This window comes from Balaenoptera ricei, chromosome 20, assembly GCF_028023285.1.
Source record: "Balaenoptera ricei isolate mBalRic1 chromosome 20, mBalRic1.hap2, whole genome shotgun sequence".
Lineage (NCBI taxonomy): Eukaryota > Metazoa > Chordata > Mammalia > Artiodactyla > Balaenopteridae > Balaenoptera > Balaenoptera ricei.
The window spans coordinates 50,176,140-50,192,368 of NC_082658.1; the positions used below are offsets into that span (position 1 = coordinate 50,176,140).

The following is a 16,229-nucleotide window of genomic DNA, read 5'->3' on the forward strand; positions in this document are numbered from 1 at the left end:
CACGCCATCCCTCAGGGACCCTTTGCCTCAGAAGGCTCAACGTTGAAATTGGTCTGCTCTAAGTGGGGCCTCATTTACAAGTAAAAAAAGAAATGAATTCTCTTCTGGTTTCTTTTTTAATGTCATTGAATCACACGGGTTAGTGACAGGAAACGACCCAATTTCAACTGGTCTCAGCATTGTCAGTGGTTGTCCTCATTAATGTCAGGGTCGGGGCAGGTATTTGATCGGGGGTCGGTGCCATGGGTGAGGCTTGCCAAGAAAAGGTCAGAGATGAATGTGAAATTCTTTCTAACCCCAAATGGTAGTGATCAGCCCAGGCCGTGTCTTGGAGCAGCCACGGAGCTGCTTTCCGTGTTTCCCAGGTCTCATTCCTTGACTTTTCTTGAGAGCCTGTTCCTGTGGTGACCATCTCTACCCGCCAGTTCTAATCCTGCTGGCGGTTTTCCTCATTTGCAGAAGGCACTGCTTGGGGGCCGATGACCCCAGCCTGGACACGAAGACCTTTCTCCCATTCCTGGGGCTTGTTAGGACCTTCCACTTTTAACGTGAGCACAGCAGAAAGTGGGCGTGATTCTTGACCACGTGGTCTCCGCGTCTGCAGGGTTCTGTGGAGCAGGAAACTAGCTGCTTTGAGTATCTTGCTTGGCCAGAGCTACCATGGCTGTGGATGCAGCAGGTCTGCCAAAGTCATTTTTGCGGGTTGGGAGCCATACGAGGGCACTGCATGGAAGAGGCTTTCCATTGTGGTTTATGATGGCGATTTTCTCACACATGGCGGTGAAGCATCTTGTTTTAGCATTATCAGTTTATGACAGAGATTTTCCAACAGGTGGAAGAGACACACCTCCACCAAGGGTCACCTCTTCTCACTTCATGTAAAAGGGCCTCGTGGGCTGGGATGGCCTCAGATTTCCCCAAACCCATCTGCAGGTTTGGATGTCGTGTGGTGAACTGGGTCACCCCTGACAGGGTGAAGGGGGATAATTTAGCAAAGGGAGTAACTCAGGAGTGAGAGTTCCCTGTTTGGAATCTAAAATGCCTTTACAGAATTGAGACTTTGCATCCAGGACACTCTGAGGTCAGGGCAGAGAGGTCAGGCCCAGGGGGCAGGCAGGACCGAACTGTGGGCTGGCCTCTCTTGGTACAGACCTGGTGTCCGGAGCGTGGGCTCACACGGTAGCTAGTCAGGGGCTGAAGGCTTGCACTCCAGGGGTCATGGCCTTAGAGGACGTTCACTGTACATCACTCTCAATGGTGGGCTCTGCTGACAGATGTAGAACATGGACTCTTAGAGTTTGTGTTGGAATCTGGGACAGGCATGTGGATGGATAGCAAATTGAGGCAGGTCAGAGGAGCTGGAAGTTGATACACTTTGGGGAGGGCTGGGTGGCAAGGGGTATGTTCTGGGAGTGCAGGTTTAGGTGGGGAGGGAGATAAGGCACATCTCCAGAGGGTGGCAGGTGGGAACCGAGGCAGGCCATCTGCAGGGTCTTATCAGGAGGTAATGGGGTCCTGACAAACAGGCTAGGCTAGCGACAGATCTTCAGAAGCGTGGGGATAAGGCCTCAACAGGGAAGGAGGTCGGCCTACAGCCAACTCAGAGCCAGAGGCCCAGTGATCAGGGTCTCCGGGTTGTGGCTGGGCCCAGCGTGAGCAAAGCAGAAGCTGACTTGCTTAGTGGTTAAGGGTTCTGGGCTCAGACTTGCAGGCGTTCATACTGGCTCTGCCTGTCCCTCACCCTGTGCCCTTGAGAAGTTGCTTTGCCTCTGTTTGCTCATCTGTAAAATGGAGATAATAATAGTATCTGTCTCATTGTTCAGAGGACTCCGTGAGAAGTCATGTACAAAGCACTTCGAACAGTGTTTGGTGCATGGATGGTGGCTATTATTGTTAGTATTGAGGTCTCCCCAGTTTGGCCTGATGCATGTCCTTTGGCCTCAGAGTTGCCTGCAAATGGGGTTCACACCCAGGCTTGAGGGCTGCTGCTTTCATTATATTGAATTTTGTAGCCCGCTTGCTTGTCTTGTTTCTACACCTGCTGGAAATCTCAGAGTCCGATGTATTGCATCAGATTCCTGGTGCCACCTCCTCTTTCTGCTCTCTGCCTGGCCTCTGTTCTCTTTGATCCTCAAGTAATTTATTTTTTATTGTGTTCAGCCCCTAAGCTGCCTCAAGCCCTCCTTGAAATAGGCAGTTATAAATTTCCAATGAATAAATATAATTTTAGATCATACATGGAATCAGAGTTACAGTGTAAGGAGGTATGCTCTACCTGCCACATCCCTGTCTCCTCGTCTTACCTGAGTCTGGGGGGTCAGTTGGCAATAAGAAGGGCCAGCCCCTGGGACAGGTTAGGGTGCACAGCAGAGAAGAGGCTGCAAATATTCTGGCTGTGAAGGTGCACTCTCAGGCCCAGGGGTGGAATGGGTGAGAAGGTGGAGGAGGTGGAGGAGGACAAAGACGAACTCTTATCAAGTACCCACTCTGCACCTGTCACTGTGTAGGTGCTTAATACACTTTGGGCTGCTCCAGGAGGCTGGTAGATGAGTATCCCCACTGTGGGACTGTAGAATTTGGGGAAGTTTAGTCTGTAAGTTAGAGACGGGATGTGCATCTGATTGTAGAGTCAACCCAGACCCAGCTGTGGGCCATATGAAGGGTCAGGTGCGAGACCTTCCCCAGGACTTCCTCCCACTCTTCAGACTTGCCAGAGCATATGTCTCAGTCATCTTTTGCCACAATATTGCTGTGTAACAAACCAACCCCAAACCCACTGGCATTTGGCAATAGGTATTTATTCATCCCTCATGTATCTGTGGGTTGGGTGGGGTTTGGCTGACCTAGGCTGCTCTCAGTGGGACTTGGTTGGCTTTAAGCTGTGAGTTGGGTTTAGGCCTGTTTCATGTGTCTCTTATCCCACTTGGACCGATGACCACCAAGGCATGTTTGTGTCATAGTTACAGGCAGGAGTGCAAGCATGCAAGCTCAGTTGCACAAGCACATTTCAAGCCTCTGCTTACATCATCACCACTGACATCATTTGGCCAAAGCAAGTCACATGGCCAATCTCAAGCCAAGGGGCAGGGAATCACCCTGCCTACCATTGAGCCATGGCAGAGTGTGGCTATCTCACACTCTTACAGAGAGAAGAATTGGCATCAATAATTCAGCCTACTTTAGGATGAGTAAAGTATTCATTTACTCGCTCAGTAAATGTTTTTTTGAAAGGCTACAGTATGACTGGTACTGTGTTGCCTCTGGGGATAGAGTGGTGAAAAACTCAAGCTTGGTCCTTGCCTTACAGAACTTACAGTCTAGTGATAGAAACAAACTGGAGAGCTACTTCTATCATTAATTATTTAACTACAGTTGTGATCATCTCTACAGGGGACAAGTACAGAGCACTGGGCATGTACCAAACGGCCTGACCTAGTCCAGGGAGGAAGAGGTGGTTGAGCTCAGAATTGAAGGGTAAGACTAATTAGGCAAAGGATCCTTAATAAGATTAACAATTGACTTCTCACCTGAAACCGTGGAAGCCAGAAGGCAATGGAATGAAAGTCAAAGTGCTGAGACAAAAAGACCATCAACCAAGTCTATATCTGGAAAAAATATCCTTTAAAAATGAAGGAGACAGGCTCCCTGACTTCAGACTATACTACAAAGCTACAGTAATCAAGACAGTATGGTACTGGCACAAAAATAGAAATATAGATCAATGGAACAGGATAGAAAGCCCAGAGATAAACCCACGCACATATGGTCACCTTATCTTTGATAAAGGATACAAGAATATACAATGGAGAAAAGACAGCCTCTTCAGTAAGTGGTGCTGGGAAAACTGGACAGCTACATGTAAAAGAATAAAATTAGAACACTCCCTAACACTGTATACAAAAATAAACTCAAAATGGATTAAAGACCTAAATGTAAGGCCAGACACTATAAAACTCTTAGAGGAAAACATAGGCAGAACACTCTATGACATAAATCACAGCAAGATCCTTTTTGACCCACCTCCTAGAGAAATGGAAATAAAAACAAAAATAAACAAATGGGACCTAATGAAACTTAAAAGCTTTTGCACAGCAAAGGAAACCATAAACAAGATGAAAAGACAACCCTCAGAATGGGAGAAGATATTTGTAAACGAAGCAACTGACAAAGCATTAATCTCTAAAATATACAAGCAGCTCATGCAGCTCAATATCAAAAAAACAAACAACCCAATCCAAAAATGGGCAGAAGACCAAAGAAGATACACAGATTGCCAACAAACACATGAAAGGATGCTCAGCATCACTAATCATTAGAGAAATGCAAATCAGAACTACAGTGAGGTATCACCTCACACCAGTCAGAATGGCCATCATCAAAAAATCTAGAAACAATAAATGCTGGAGAGGGTATGGAGAAAAGGGAACCTTCTTGCACTGTTGGTGGGAATGTAAATTGATACAGCCACTATGGAGAACAGTATGGAGGTACCTTAAAAAACTAAAACTAGAACTACCATATGATCCAGCAATCCCACTACTGGGCATACACCCTGAGAAAACCATAATTCAAAAAGAGACATGTACCACAATGTTCATTGCAGCACTATTTACAATAGCCAGGACATGGAAGCAACCTAAGTGTCCATCAACAGATGAATGGATAAAGAAGATGTGACACATATATACAATGGAATATTACTCAGCCATGAAAAGAAATGAAATTGAAGTATTTGTAGTGAGGTGGATGGACCTAGAGTCTGTCATACAGAGTGAAGTAAGTCACAAAGAGAAAAACAAATACCGTATGCTAACACATATATATGGAATCTAAAAAAAAGTTTCCGATGAACCTGGGGGCAGGACAGGAATAAAGATGCAGATGTAGAGAATGGACTTGAGGACACGGGGAGGGGGAAGGGTAAGCTGGGATGAAGTGAGAGAGTAGCATTGACATATATACACTACCAAATGTAAAACAGATAGCTAGTGGGAAGCAGCTGCATAGCACAGGGAGATCAGCTTGGTGCTTTGTGACCCCCTAGAAGGGTGGGATAGGGAAGGTGGGAGGAAGATGCAAGAGGGAGGGGATATGGGGATATATGTATACATATAGCTGATTCACTTTGTTATACAGCAAAAAGTAACACAACATTGTAAAGCAATTATACTCCAGTAAAGATGTTAAAAAAAATGAAGGAGAAATCAAGGCATCCTGTATAAATAAACCTGAATTTGTTGCTATCAGACCTGCCCTACAAGAAATACTATAGAGAGCCCTTCAGGCTGAAATGAAAGGACACTAGACTGTGACTCAAATTCACAAGAAGAAATAAGGAGCATCTTTAAAGGTGTAAATGTATTTTGTTGTAACTCTTCTCCTATCTGCATAAAGCAATAATTATGAAACTGTGTTGACAGACTTATAATGTACAAAGATGTAATTCATATAATAATAATAGCATAAAAGAAGGGGGAAGAAACAGCTATATTAGAGCAAAGTTTTTGTATATATTGAAATTAGGTTGGAATTAATCAGAGCTAGATTTTTTTAAGTTAAAATGTTGGTTGTAATCTCCAGGGCAACTGTTAAGAAAATAACTAAAAAATATGCAATAAAAGAGAATTAAGGGCTTCCCTGGTGGCACAGTGGTTAAGAATCTGCCTGCCAACACAGGGAACATGGGTTCGAGCCCTGCAGGAAGATCCCACGTGCTGCAGAGCAACAAAGCCCGTGTGCCACAACTACTGAAGCCCGTGAGCCACAAGCCACCACAATGAGTAGCCCCCACTCACCACAACTAAAGAAAGCCCGCGCACAGCAACAAAGACTCAACGCAACCAAAAATAAATAAATAAAATTAAGTTTTTTTAAAAAAAGAATTAAAATGGTATGCTAGAAAATACCTATTTAACAGGAAAGAAGGCAATAAGGGAAGAGTATAGGAACAAAAAGACATAAGACTGTATAGAAAACAAATAGCAAAATGACATAAATCCTATCTTATCAGTAATTATATTAAATGCAAATGGAATAAACACTCCAATAAAAAGAGATTGACAGAATAAGTTAAAAACCCCAGTCTGTGCTATCTACAAAACACTTTAGATTCAAAGGTACACATTGGTGGAAAGTAAAAAGATAAAGATATACCATGCAAGCAGTAACTAATAGAAACCTGAAGTGGCCACACTCATATTAGACAAAATAGATTTACTACAGACAAACAAGGATATTTTGTAATGATAAAAGGGTCAATTTATCAGGAAAACGTACCAATTATAAACATGATGCACCTAACAACAGGCCCCCAAAATACATGAGGCACAAACTAAGAGAAATGAAGGGAGAAATAATAATAGTTGGAGACTTCAAGGTTCCACTGTCAATAATGGACAGAACTGGTAGGCAGAGGAGCAATAGGGAAATAGAAGACCTGAAGAACACTATAAACCCAGTAGACCTAACAGATATTTATAGAACACTCCACCTAACAACAGCAGAATACACATTCTTTTCATGTGCACATGAGAGAACATATATTGCATCATAAAACAAGCCTCAGTACATTTAAAAGGATTGAAATCATACAGAGTATGTTCTTTGACTACAGTGGAGTAGAATTAGAAACAAACAATGAAAGGGAAATTTGGGAAATTCACAAATATGTGGAAAGTAAAAACATTCCTAAATAACCAGTGGGTCAGAGAAGAAATCATAAGAGAAATTAGAAAATACTTTGAGATGTATGAAAAAGAAAATACAACATACCAAAACTTATGGGATGCAGCTAAAGCAGTGCTCAGGGGGAAATTTATAGCTGTAAATGCCTATATTAAAAAAAGAGACTTCAAATCAATAGCCTTCTTCCACCTTAGACTAGAAAAAGAAGAGCAAGCTAAATCCAAAGCAAGCAGAAGGAAAGAAGTAATAAAGATTAGAGCACAAAAAGGGAAATAGAGAATACAAAAGACCACCAATTGTGTTATTCCATTTATATGAAATGTCCAGAATATGCAAATCCATAGAGACAGAAAGATTACTGGTTTCTGGGGTCTGGGGAGAGGGGGGAATGGGGAGTGGCTGCTAATGGGTACAGGGTTTCTTTTTGGGGAGATGAAAATGTTCTGGAATGAGAGGGTGGTGATGGCTGCATAATTGTGAATATACTAAAACCACTGAATTGTACATTTTAATAGGGTGAATTTTATAGTACCTAAATTAAATCTCAATAATGGTGTTAATTAAAAAAAAATCAAAGTGGGTAACTAGGCAAAGGAGGTTGGGAGGAGTAGAGTTAGGGGAAGCATTCCCCAGAGAGGAGTATTAGGGTGTCTGCAGGCCCCAAGGGGAAAGAGTGTGGTGTGTTACAGAGGCCCCAGGTGGGCTGGGCTGGGGTGGGGTGGGGTGGGATGCCCTTGGTTTTATCATTAGAGCGGTAGAAAGTCACTGGAGGATTGTAGGTGGCTCCGTTGCAGGGCTGGCATTTTGAAGAGCTCATTGTGACTTTTTTTTTTAATAAATTTATTTATTTTATTTATTTATTTTTGGCTGCATTGGGTCTTTGCTGCTGTGCGCGGGCTTTAGTTGCGGCGAGTGGGGGCTACTCTTCGTTGCAGTGCGCAGGCTTCTCACTGCCGTGGCTTCTCTTGTTGGGGAGCACAGGCTCTAGGCACGCGGGCTTCAGTAGTTGCAGCACACGGGCTCAGTAGTTGTGGCTCACGGGCTTAGTTGCTCCGCGGCATGTGGGATCTTCCCGGAACAGGGATCGAACCTGTGTTCTCTGCATTGGCAGGTGGATTCGCAACCACTGCACCACCAGCGAAGCCCTGGTGAACAGACTGGAAAGGGCCAGGAGTGGACTTGGGGAGGCGTCTGCGGTAGCCCAGGTGAGAGAGGAACCTACCTGTCAGGGAGGTTATTGTTCAAGGTCACTGCACTAGATGGAGCCAGACCTGGGTCCCTCTGGCAACGCAACCTCTGCTCTCCACAGGCCACTGATTTGCATCCTCCCAGGTATTCCTAATCAGCCCAGAGAGCGGCTGAGATCTCTGTGCTTAATGAGAGAGGGGGAGGGAAATGGACATCGTATTAAGCAGGCTAAGTAGGATTTGTGGCTAACTAGGGCCGGGCTCGCTGCAAACAGTAGACATTAAACAGTAGAAATGGGGATTTATTGCCAGGACACTGGAGCATGTCACAGAAGCCCAGGCCCCTGGAAGGGTTTGGATCAAGCACATGGGCCAGAGGAAAACCCAGGAGCCCTCCCTCTGCCTTGTGTCTGCTCATTCTCTATTTCGGCTCTTCTCCCTTTTCTCTCACCGCAGACCACCTTTCTCTTCCCTGGGCGTTCCCACCTGGGGAAAACGGCCCCTCCATCAGCTCCTAAATTTGCATCTTATTATTCCAGAGAGCAGTTGAGTTAAAACTGAAGTCTCTTAGCCCATTTCCTAGATTCTCAAGGAAGGGACCTCAATATGCCAGCTTGGGCTGAGTGCACCCCTGGGAGAGTCAGCTGGGCCTGAGGAGGCTGGTCCCAGTGTAAACCTGAGGCTTCTGGAGCCCACGCCTGAAGGCAGCTGGGCAGCTGGTAAGACCAGGGAGAAGAAGGGGCATCCAATGGGATGCAAGCGACCTTGTGTCAAGGGTCCCTCCCCCCCACTTTGGAGAACTCACTGCCTAAGATGGGTCTGTCCCTAGGGATAAACCACACGAGACCTTATTTTATCACTTGAACTGGCTTGTAAACAGCCCTCTGACTATCCATCTCCCCTCCCCTTTGGGCCTCCACTTTCAGCCCTTAACTGGGCAGGGAACACTCCAGAATTTAGAATTAGTCTTGCTGCCTTTGTGAATTCTGTCCATTCTCCCAGAAAAGCAAGGTCCAGCTCATGTCCTGCTGAAAAGCTGGTTGAAAAGGACCCCAGTTGCTGTCGTTGTCTCATCTTCACCTGCTGTTTGAAACTCAGTGGCGCTGAGTCAGATGCCTGGAAGCCCTGGCGGCTGCGGAATAAATGGGCCTCTGACCGGGGACAGGAGGGGACAGGAGGGGACAGGAGGGGACAGGAAGTGTCTGTGAGGTCCAGCGGGAGGCGTGTGGGAGGGTCAGCCGCCAATCACGTCCCCAGCCCCACGGTTTCCAGCCTCAGCTCGCCTGCCGGTAACGCGTGCCGTGCCGCCCGCGCTTTGTGCTGTGGAAGGGAGGCCACTGGGGGCGGGGAGCCCCCGGGAGCCCCCGGCCCTTCACCCCGGGGACAGCCATTTCCAGTGGTAAGGAGGGGGACCGATCCTGGACGGGGCTTTTTCTCTCGCTGTGAGAAGCAGGGAATTGGAAGTCCTTTAGTCAGATACTCTCTCAGACGTCAGAGAGTGGGGGACAAGGAAGGACACTGCATGCAGATGTGAGTTCCAAAGGCCCGCTGCTCTTTGAATTCCTGCAGCATTTACAGGAGGCTGAGCGGTTTGGCGTCTTCTTCTTTACAGCCGTGTGCTGCTTGCCTGCAATGTTGTTTCCAGTGCTAATAATGACGCTGGTGGCGCGCAGCTCGTGCCTCACCTCTGAGTAGCAGCCGCAAACCTGTGCGTTTAATTTCTGTTATAACCTAGTGAAGGAAGTAGGGCAGATTGTTTTATATGCATTTAATAGCTGATAAACCCTCAGGTTGCCTGGGCATGGGATGGAGGGGGTGTGTGAGTAATGGTTTACCCTTCACAGCCGCACAGCTGGTCAGAGTTGGGACTAAAAGCCTGCCTTCTGATTTTGGATCCCGGACTCTGTTCACAACAGAGTGGAACGATCTTCGGAATTCTCTCAGGCACAGACTGTAGCTTATTCTTCCGGGTTTTCCTGTCTGTCATCCATCCATCCCTCCATTTATGCCTCCGTCTTGTTCTATAAAGGGATTGAGATACTAACAAGAACATATATTTCTCTATGTATCTTGACTGTATAAGAAATTAGAGAAACGTGTATTTATAATAAAAAGGTATAAAGTAGATACTTAATGCCAGAGCTATGTATAGATATTTTTTAGATATGCTTGTATATGTGTGTGTATGTAATTAAATAGAAACCCATAAGAATAAGATCAGGAAAAACATAGATTAACTGGAAGGTCACAACCAGGAAGAGAGTTAAGACATATATTCAGGCCATAGAGCTATGCCCAGTTTACTATGGTTGAACCACAGATTTAGCTCTGAGCTAATGAGTGATCAAAGCAGGAAAAAAAATGTATTATTTACACAGTTCATGGGGTCCATAAGGAGCCGGAGACCAGACGCTGAGTGCTTTTCCAGGCAATTAGATCCGAAGGGAATTTCTTGCCTGGGTGGTCATCCACGAGACCCTGAGGGGCAAGGGAAATACGTGGCACATGTGCCCCTGCTCTCTGTTCCTCCTCCCACGCTAGACATCACTAATCAATCACGGTCCTTTCCCACTGAGGCCAGAGAGAGCCTTGCAGCCCTTCAAGCACGGTGTCCCAGGCGGCTATTACCAATGATGTGGAGTCGGCGTACAGAACAAAACCACTTGCTTGCTATTCCAGCTCTGGGGGTGACGGTGGTATTGGGAGTCATGAGGGAATTCTGAGTGGAGAGCCACAGGAAGCCGTGGCAAGCACCTCTGCAGGGGTGACATGAGTGGACACCATGTCCTGTTGTCCATAGAAGGTGTGTTTGCTGTAAACCGCCTCTAGGTGCCAGTTGGAGGGACCCATCAGGGTGATGACGGGTCGTAAGTGCGTCTGGAGGGACACAGGGGACATACTAGGAATTTCTGACTCATTACAGTCATTTACTTGTTCCACAGATATTTAGAAAACACCTATTATGCGCCTAGAAAGAGTGCCTGACCCACTGTGCTCACCCGCCTCATCCCAGTTTCACATCACTTTTTCAGAGATGCCTTCCTGACTCTTCTCTACATCAGAGCTCACAAATCATGCCCCCTTGCGCCTTTCTCTCATGGCCCGTATCACAGCACATGTGGATATATTTATTTACGTTTGTTTGTTTAGTGTTTCCCCCACTGAGATGTGAGTTCCAAGGTGGCAGGGACAGTGTCTGTCTTGTTCATCATGGTATTCCCAGCCCTAGCACAGGGTCCAGCACATGGTAGGTGCTCAATACATATTTGTGGAATGAGTGAATGAAAGAATAAAGAGAGTGCAGAGGTGAAGCGGTTGCAGACTGCCCAGTAGAAGATAGAACATAAGTATAAGTTGTCAAATTCTCAGTGCTACAGGGAGGGGACAGGCAAGGAGCTAAGGGACTTCAGGGGAGGAGAGGTTGCTACCAGAGGGAAGGGGAAAGCAAGGCAGGCTTCATGGTGTAGCAGGACCCTTTGCTGGGTCTGGAAGGATGAGGTGGAGGGAGGGACATTTGGGGCCCTGGGGGCAGCAGGAGCCGAGGCAGAGAGGTGGATCTGGAGGCGAGAAGAGCCAGAATGACTTTGGGGTGCTTTCAGGGCAGTGGCAGGCAGCAGGAGCAGCGACACCAGGAAAGGTGAGTCTGAGCCAGCTGCTGGAGCTTTGCCCACAGGCTTGATTTGGGCAGCAGATTCGTGAGTGGAGCAGGGATGGGGTGGGAGGGGCCCCAGGCAGGCAGGGGCAGGCTGGTGGGAGAGCTGGGGAAATCAGGGAGGCCCCAGTTTGGCCTGGGGGTGGTGGAGGCAGTGCCTGGGCTCCCTGGACTTTGTTTACTTCCTTCCTCTCCTGTGCCTGTTGACCCTTGGGGACCACCCTCTGCAGGTTCTGGCCCCAGGACTCAGCCCCAGCCATGCTCTGCCCTCCCCCTCCCCCAGCCTGGCCCAGCTCTCTAGGGGGTTCTGTGTAGCTGATTTACCCAATAGCACTGTGGCCAACATATTTCTAATTTTAAACAGAATGTGCATTGATCACATGTAGCATATTATCTTTTTTTTTTAATTAATTAATTTATTTTTGGCTGCGTTGGGTCTTCGCTGCTGCGCGCTGGGCTTTCTCTAGTTGCGGCGAGCGGGGGCTACTCTTTGTTGCAGTGCGCGGGCTTCTCATTGCAGTGGCTTCTCTTGTCGCGGAGCACAGGCTCTAGGCGCGCAGGCTTCAGTAGTTGTGGCACGACGGCTCAGTAGTTGTGGCTCGCAGGCTCTAGAGCGCAGGCTCAGTAGTCGTGGCACGCGAGCTTAGTTGCTCTGCGGCATGTGGGATCTTCCCGGACCAGGGATCGAACCCGTGTCCCCTGCACTGGCAGGTGGATTCTTCACCACTGTGCCACCAGGGAAGTCCTAGCATGTTATCTTGAGCATAGTCTTTGATATTCCAGATAGAGCTTTGCTTTCCTAATTTCCTTCCTCTTGAACTCTTTAAGGTGTGTTTTCTGTCGCTTACCTAGGGAACTTTTATTTACTATTTATATTAATTATCAAATTACTCCATTTCACGTATGGGTCATTCAGTTTATTCCTTTTGGCCTCCTTCTTGCACATCTTATGTGTGGATTTGTTAAGCAGTTTGGCGCCTACTTTCACTGTTCAGGCCCACCTGGTGAGGCTTTGACTGGAGAGTGAGGAGACGCAATGGCAATGGGACCTTGCTGCTTGTGACCCTGGATCCTAGGATGATGCAGGGTGGAGAGATGCTAATGGACGCACACGCTGCTCACGTGTTAGTGCTGAAGGTTCTCGAGCCAGCATGCGAGGCCTCCTTTCCACGTTCGTTCTGGTTGCGTTAGCCCGGAAGACCGGCCGACCTGCGGTGGCCAGGGGTGGACAATGGAGCCTGAACTTGGAACCTGGGAGATGAGCCAAGGGTCTGGGATGACCCGGGGCAGCTTCATGTGTCCCTGGGGGTGTGAACAAGTGCATCAACTTCCTGCAGTGGTCTGGGCGGATGCTGAGACAGGGGAGGCTGCCACATCATCTAGGGACCGTGGAAGAAGCCCCCAGTGGAGGAGCTCCCTGTGGACCACGTGACTGCTGCAGAGAAACCAAAGTAAGCCTAGGAATGAGCGCTGGGTGCTTCAGAGGAAAGCAACTGCCGCCCTGACATCCCTGAGCCAGGCCGCTGCTGGCACAGGCTCCAAAGGGGTAGTTGGCATGGGAGCAGGAAGCTTACTACTTCCAGGGCTCCTGTCATTTCTGTTAAGACATCAGGCTCACTCAGGTTAGTGCATGTGGTGCATTCTTACCCCTTCCCGCTCCTGGATAGGTGACATACCCAGGACCCTTGATTGCAAATGACAAAGACCCAGCTCAACTAGTTTAAGCAAAAAGGGGACTCTGTGGACCTGGCAAGTTGGGAACCAAACGAGCGGTTCAGGCATGGCTGGATCCAGCAGTTGATTATCTCCCTCCATCTCTCAGCTCTGCTTGGCTTTATTCTCAGGCTGTTTCCAAGTGGCAGCAAGATGGCCATTGGCCATCTCAGGCCAACATTGCTCTCACAGCTTGCTGTCACAGAGAAAGAGGGTACTTCTCAGTAACTCTGGTGAGAGCCCAGGGAAGCTGGGCCTCGGTCAGTCACTGTGCCCAGTGGGTGGGGATATTCTAATCAGCCGGCCCCAGTCACATTCACCCTGAGGAAGAGGAAGGAAGGGGCTGTTTCTCCCACCCAGAAGAACTGGGCATGATTTCCTTGGCCCTGAGGAGGAGTCGTTCTCAAAGAGAGGGAGGCTGGGCAGACAGAATGTACGTCCATTGTGAAAGGCTGGCAGAGGCCCCGGCCGTCTGGAGGCAGCTTTCAGGGCGCCAACTGCACAGCAGGACAGCAGCGCACCCGCTGTTCTCTGTTGAGTGGAGCATGTACACTCGGGCCTCTTCACATCCTCAGGTCTGGTCCATCCTGGACCTTCAAACAGAGTCGGCCTTTCTGTGCAGCAAGCTGCTGGGAGCACGTGGAAACCAACCTCTCTCCACCGTGTCTGTCCCAGAGGCCGCCTCCAGTCACTGACACCACTTTTCACTTCTCTTTGGCCTTTGGTCCCTGGATCCACAAATCTGCCTCTAATGTCTGCATTTGGCCCCCATCTCTATGGAGTCTCTTATCTGGACGTTTGACTCAGCTCAAGGCTTGGCCTGATTGTGCCTGCAGTTTCCAGCCTGTGGTCCTGCCAGGAGAAGGGCAGAGTGGCCAGGCTGGACCTGTCACTTCTCCTAAAGTCAGACAGAGCACCCACTCAGGATGAAGGACCAGCGGGTTCCCGGCACACCTGGGTATGTGGCGACTGCTTTCCACAGACTCAGAGAGACTCACATCACATTCTCCTACGTGATACAACCGGGATCACACATTAGCACTTCTCAACATTTTTAGCTACAGAATCTTTTCTTCAAAGGCTGTCTTCCCTGAAAATCCAGTAGAGGAAGCTGACAAGAGCAGCTTTGCCCTGGGCTAGGTTGGAATACATCCCCTTTATCCACCTCCCCCTCATTCCACATCAGCAGCCCCAGAGAGGTACATGGCACCCCCCTAAGGCTCCTTGGAACCCAGTTTGAGAACCTCTTCATGATTGTGTCCATCCATCCCTCTCTGTAGCACCTGATTTTGTTCCCCATGGGGGATAGTTGCTAGATGTGGTGTTTTTCTTCTCACCACCACATTTTTTTCTGTCATTAGCTTGTTTGCACTATGAAAAGGGCAAGAAGGGGATCCTTGTCACCTTCCTTCTCCCTGCAGGCAGGTGTCAGGCTGTCCCTTCATGACCCTTGTCCTCCTCGAGCTGCACGTGGGAGGCCACTCCATTTGCGGCATTGGTCACGTTGTCTGGGCCTCGGTAAACCTTCTTCCTGGGGAGCTACACCCAGATGGATGCCTCGCCCCCAGCAGTGGAAGTTTCAGGAAGTCACGAGATGCTGACACCCCACGTATGACCACTGCCTGGAATGAATGGTTTTGATACCTTTCCATAAAATGTGCCCTTTTTAGAAACAACAACAAAAAATAAAATAAAATAAAATGGATAACCAAAAAATAAATAAATTAATTAATTAATTAAATAACAACAAAATCCTTGAAACTTGTAAAAGTGGCAAGACTTTAAAAAAAGAATAAAAACCCAAAAAGAATGCAAACGTTCCCAAGGGAGGCCTCCCGCTAATAGAAAGTGTCCCTTATCTGTTCAGTTTTAGAAGATGTCGTTAGGGGGACTTGGTCACCCACGATTGGCCGTGGGCGGGCTTCAGCTGGGCTTCCGTCCACTGTCCACCGAGGAGAATCCAGGCCTTGGTTTGGCTCCAGCTGGGCCTTCCCGCAGCTGCCGCTTATTGACTTAAGTCCCAGTGATTCATCTTCATCAGGGTCGCCCCTGACAACACGTGGTAGGCGGGAGCGGGACCTCCTCTGCCTGGGGTGCCAGCAGGTCCAGGCCCAGGCCAGGCCCCCTCGGTTCCTGGTAGGTGTTTTGGGGTCTTTGGCAATGAGGTGACGGGAAGATTTTGTATTTTCTGGAGGCAGGAGTTTTCCCAGAACTTTGCTAACACCCGGGAAGGGTGTGTCTGTGCTGGGAGAGTGTCGTTAATGGTTGACTTGCTTTTTCCGGGTTACCCCAGGGCCTGCTGCTTCCCAGGAAGAGGTGGCAGGGGTCGGAGAATGGGGGGAGCCCCCCAGCACCTCCCTGACAGTTGCCACACTCGCTGTACCATCCTCTGAGAGACCCCAGTGGACAGGGGTGGGTTCAGGGGTGGCTGGAGGAGAGGATGTGTATTTTGGAAAGTTGAGAGGCAGATGGGCCCAGGGCCAGGTGGAGAAAGGGGCCATGTTACTATAGCTGAGCAAATGGAACTTTTGTTAAATATTTTTATTGCACGTCACGCTGTGTGTAGGCACTGGAAGAGGGGCTGCAGCCCCCCAAGTGCTGTTTGGGGTCAACCAGGATAAGATTGTGACAAGTCCTCAGATAACTGTGGGACAGGACCAGAAAAACCAAGGGCCGGAAGGAGGCAAAAATAAAGACATGCCAAGGCGGCGTTTCTTAGAGTGTGAAAGGATTTTTAAGTATATTATACATTACTATTAAGTATATTCCACAGATGAGCACTTAAAACATTTTAATGACTATGTATTTTCATGTGCATTAGAACGTAACTTTTTAAAGTTCCCTTCTATTTATAGCAAATGATATGGTTTTCTATTTATGGTGGAGATATAAAGTTTCCTTTGAAAATAAATTTAAGTAAAAGAGTGTGCTGATTTAAAGGAAAATATTAAGTAAAGAGTAGTACTGATTGGCAGGTGGCATGGGAACACCTG

At 47.9% G+C, this 16,229-nt stretch overlaps 1 protein-coding gene across 3 annotated transcripts in view; it reads left to right on the forward strand.

The window, feature by feature from the left end:
* Positions 1-7,795: 7,795 nt before the first annotated feature.
* The window catches only part of RPH3AL (rabphilin 3A like (without C2 domains)), a 123,036-nt gene continuing 114,602 nt past the window's right edge, over positions 7,796-16,229 (forward strand). The window contains exon 1 of one of the 3 annotated variants that reach the window (XM_059908685.1): positions 7,796-7,889. The gene's annotated coding sequence lies outside the window, so the exon portion shown is untranslated. Of the gene's footprint in view, positions 7,890-9,248; positions 9,271-15,267; positions 15,373-16,229 lie in introns of those variants that run through there. The other 2 variants (XM_059908687.1, XM_059908684.1) reach the window with 2 other exon arrangements.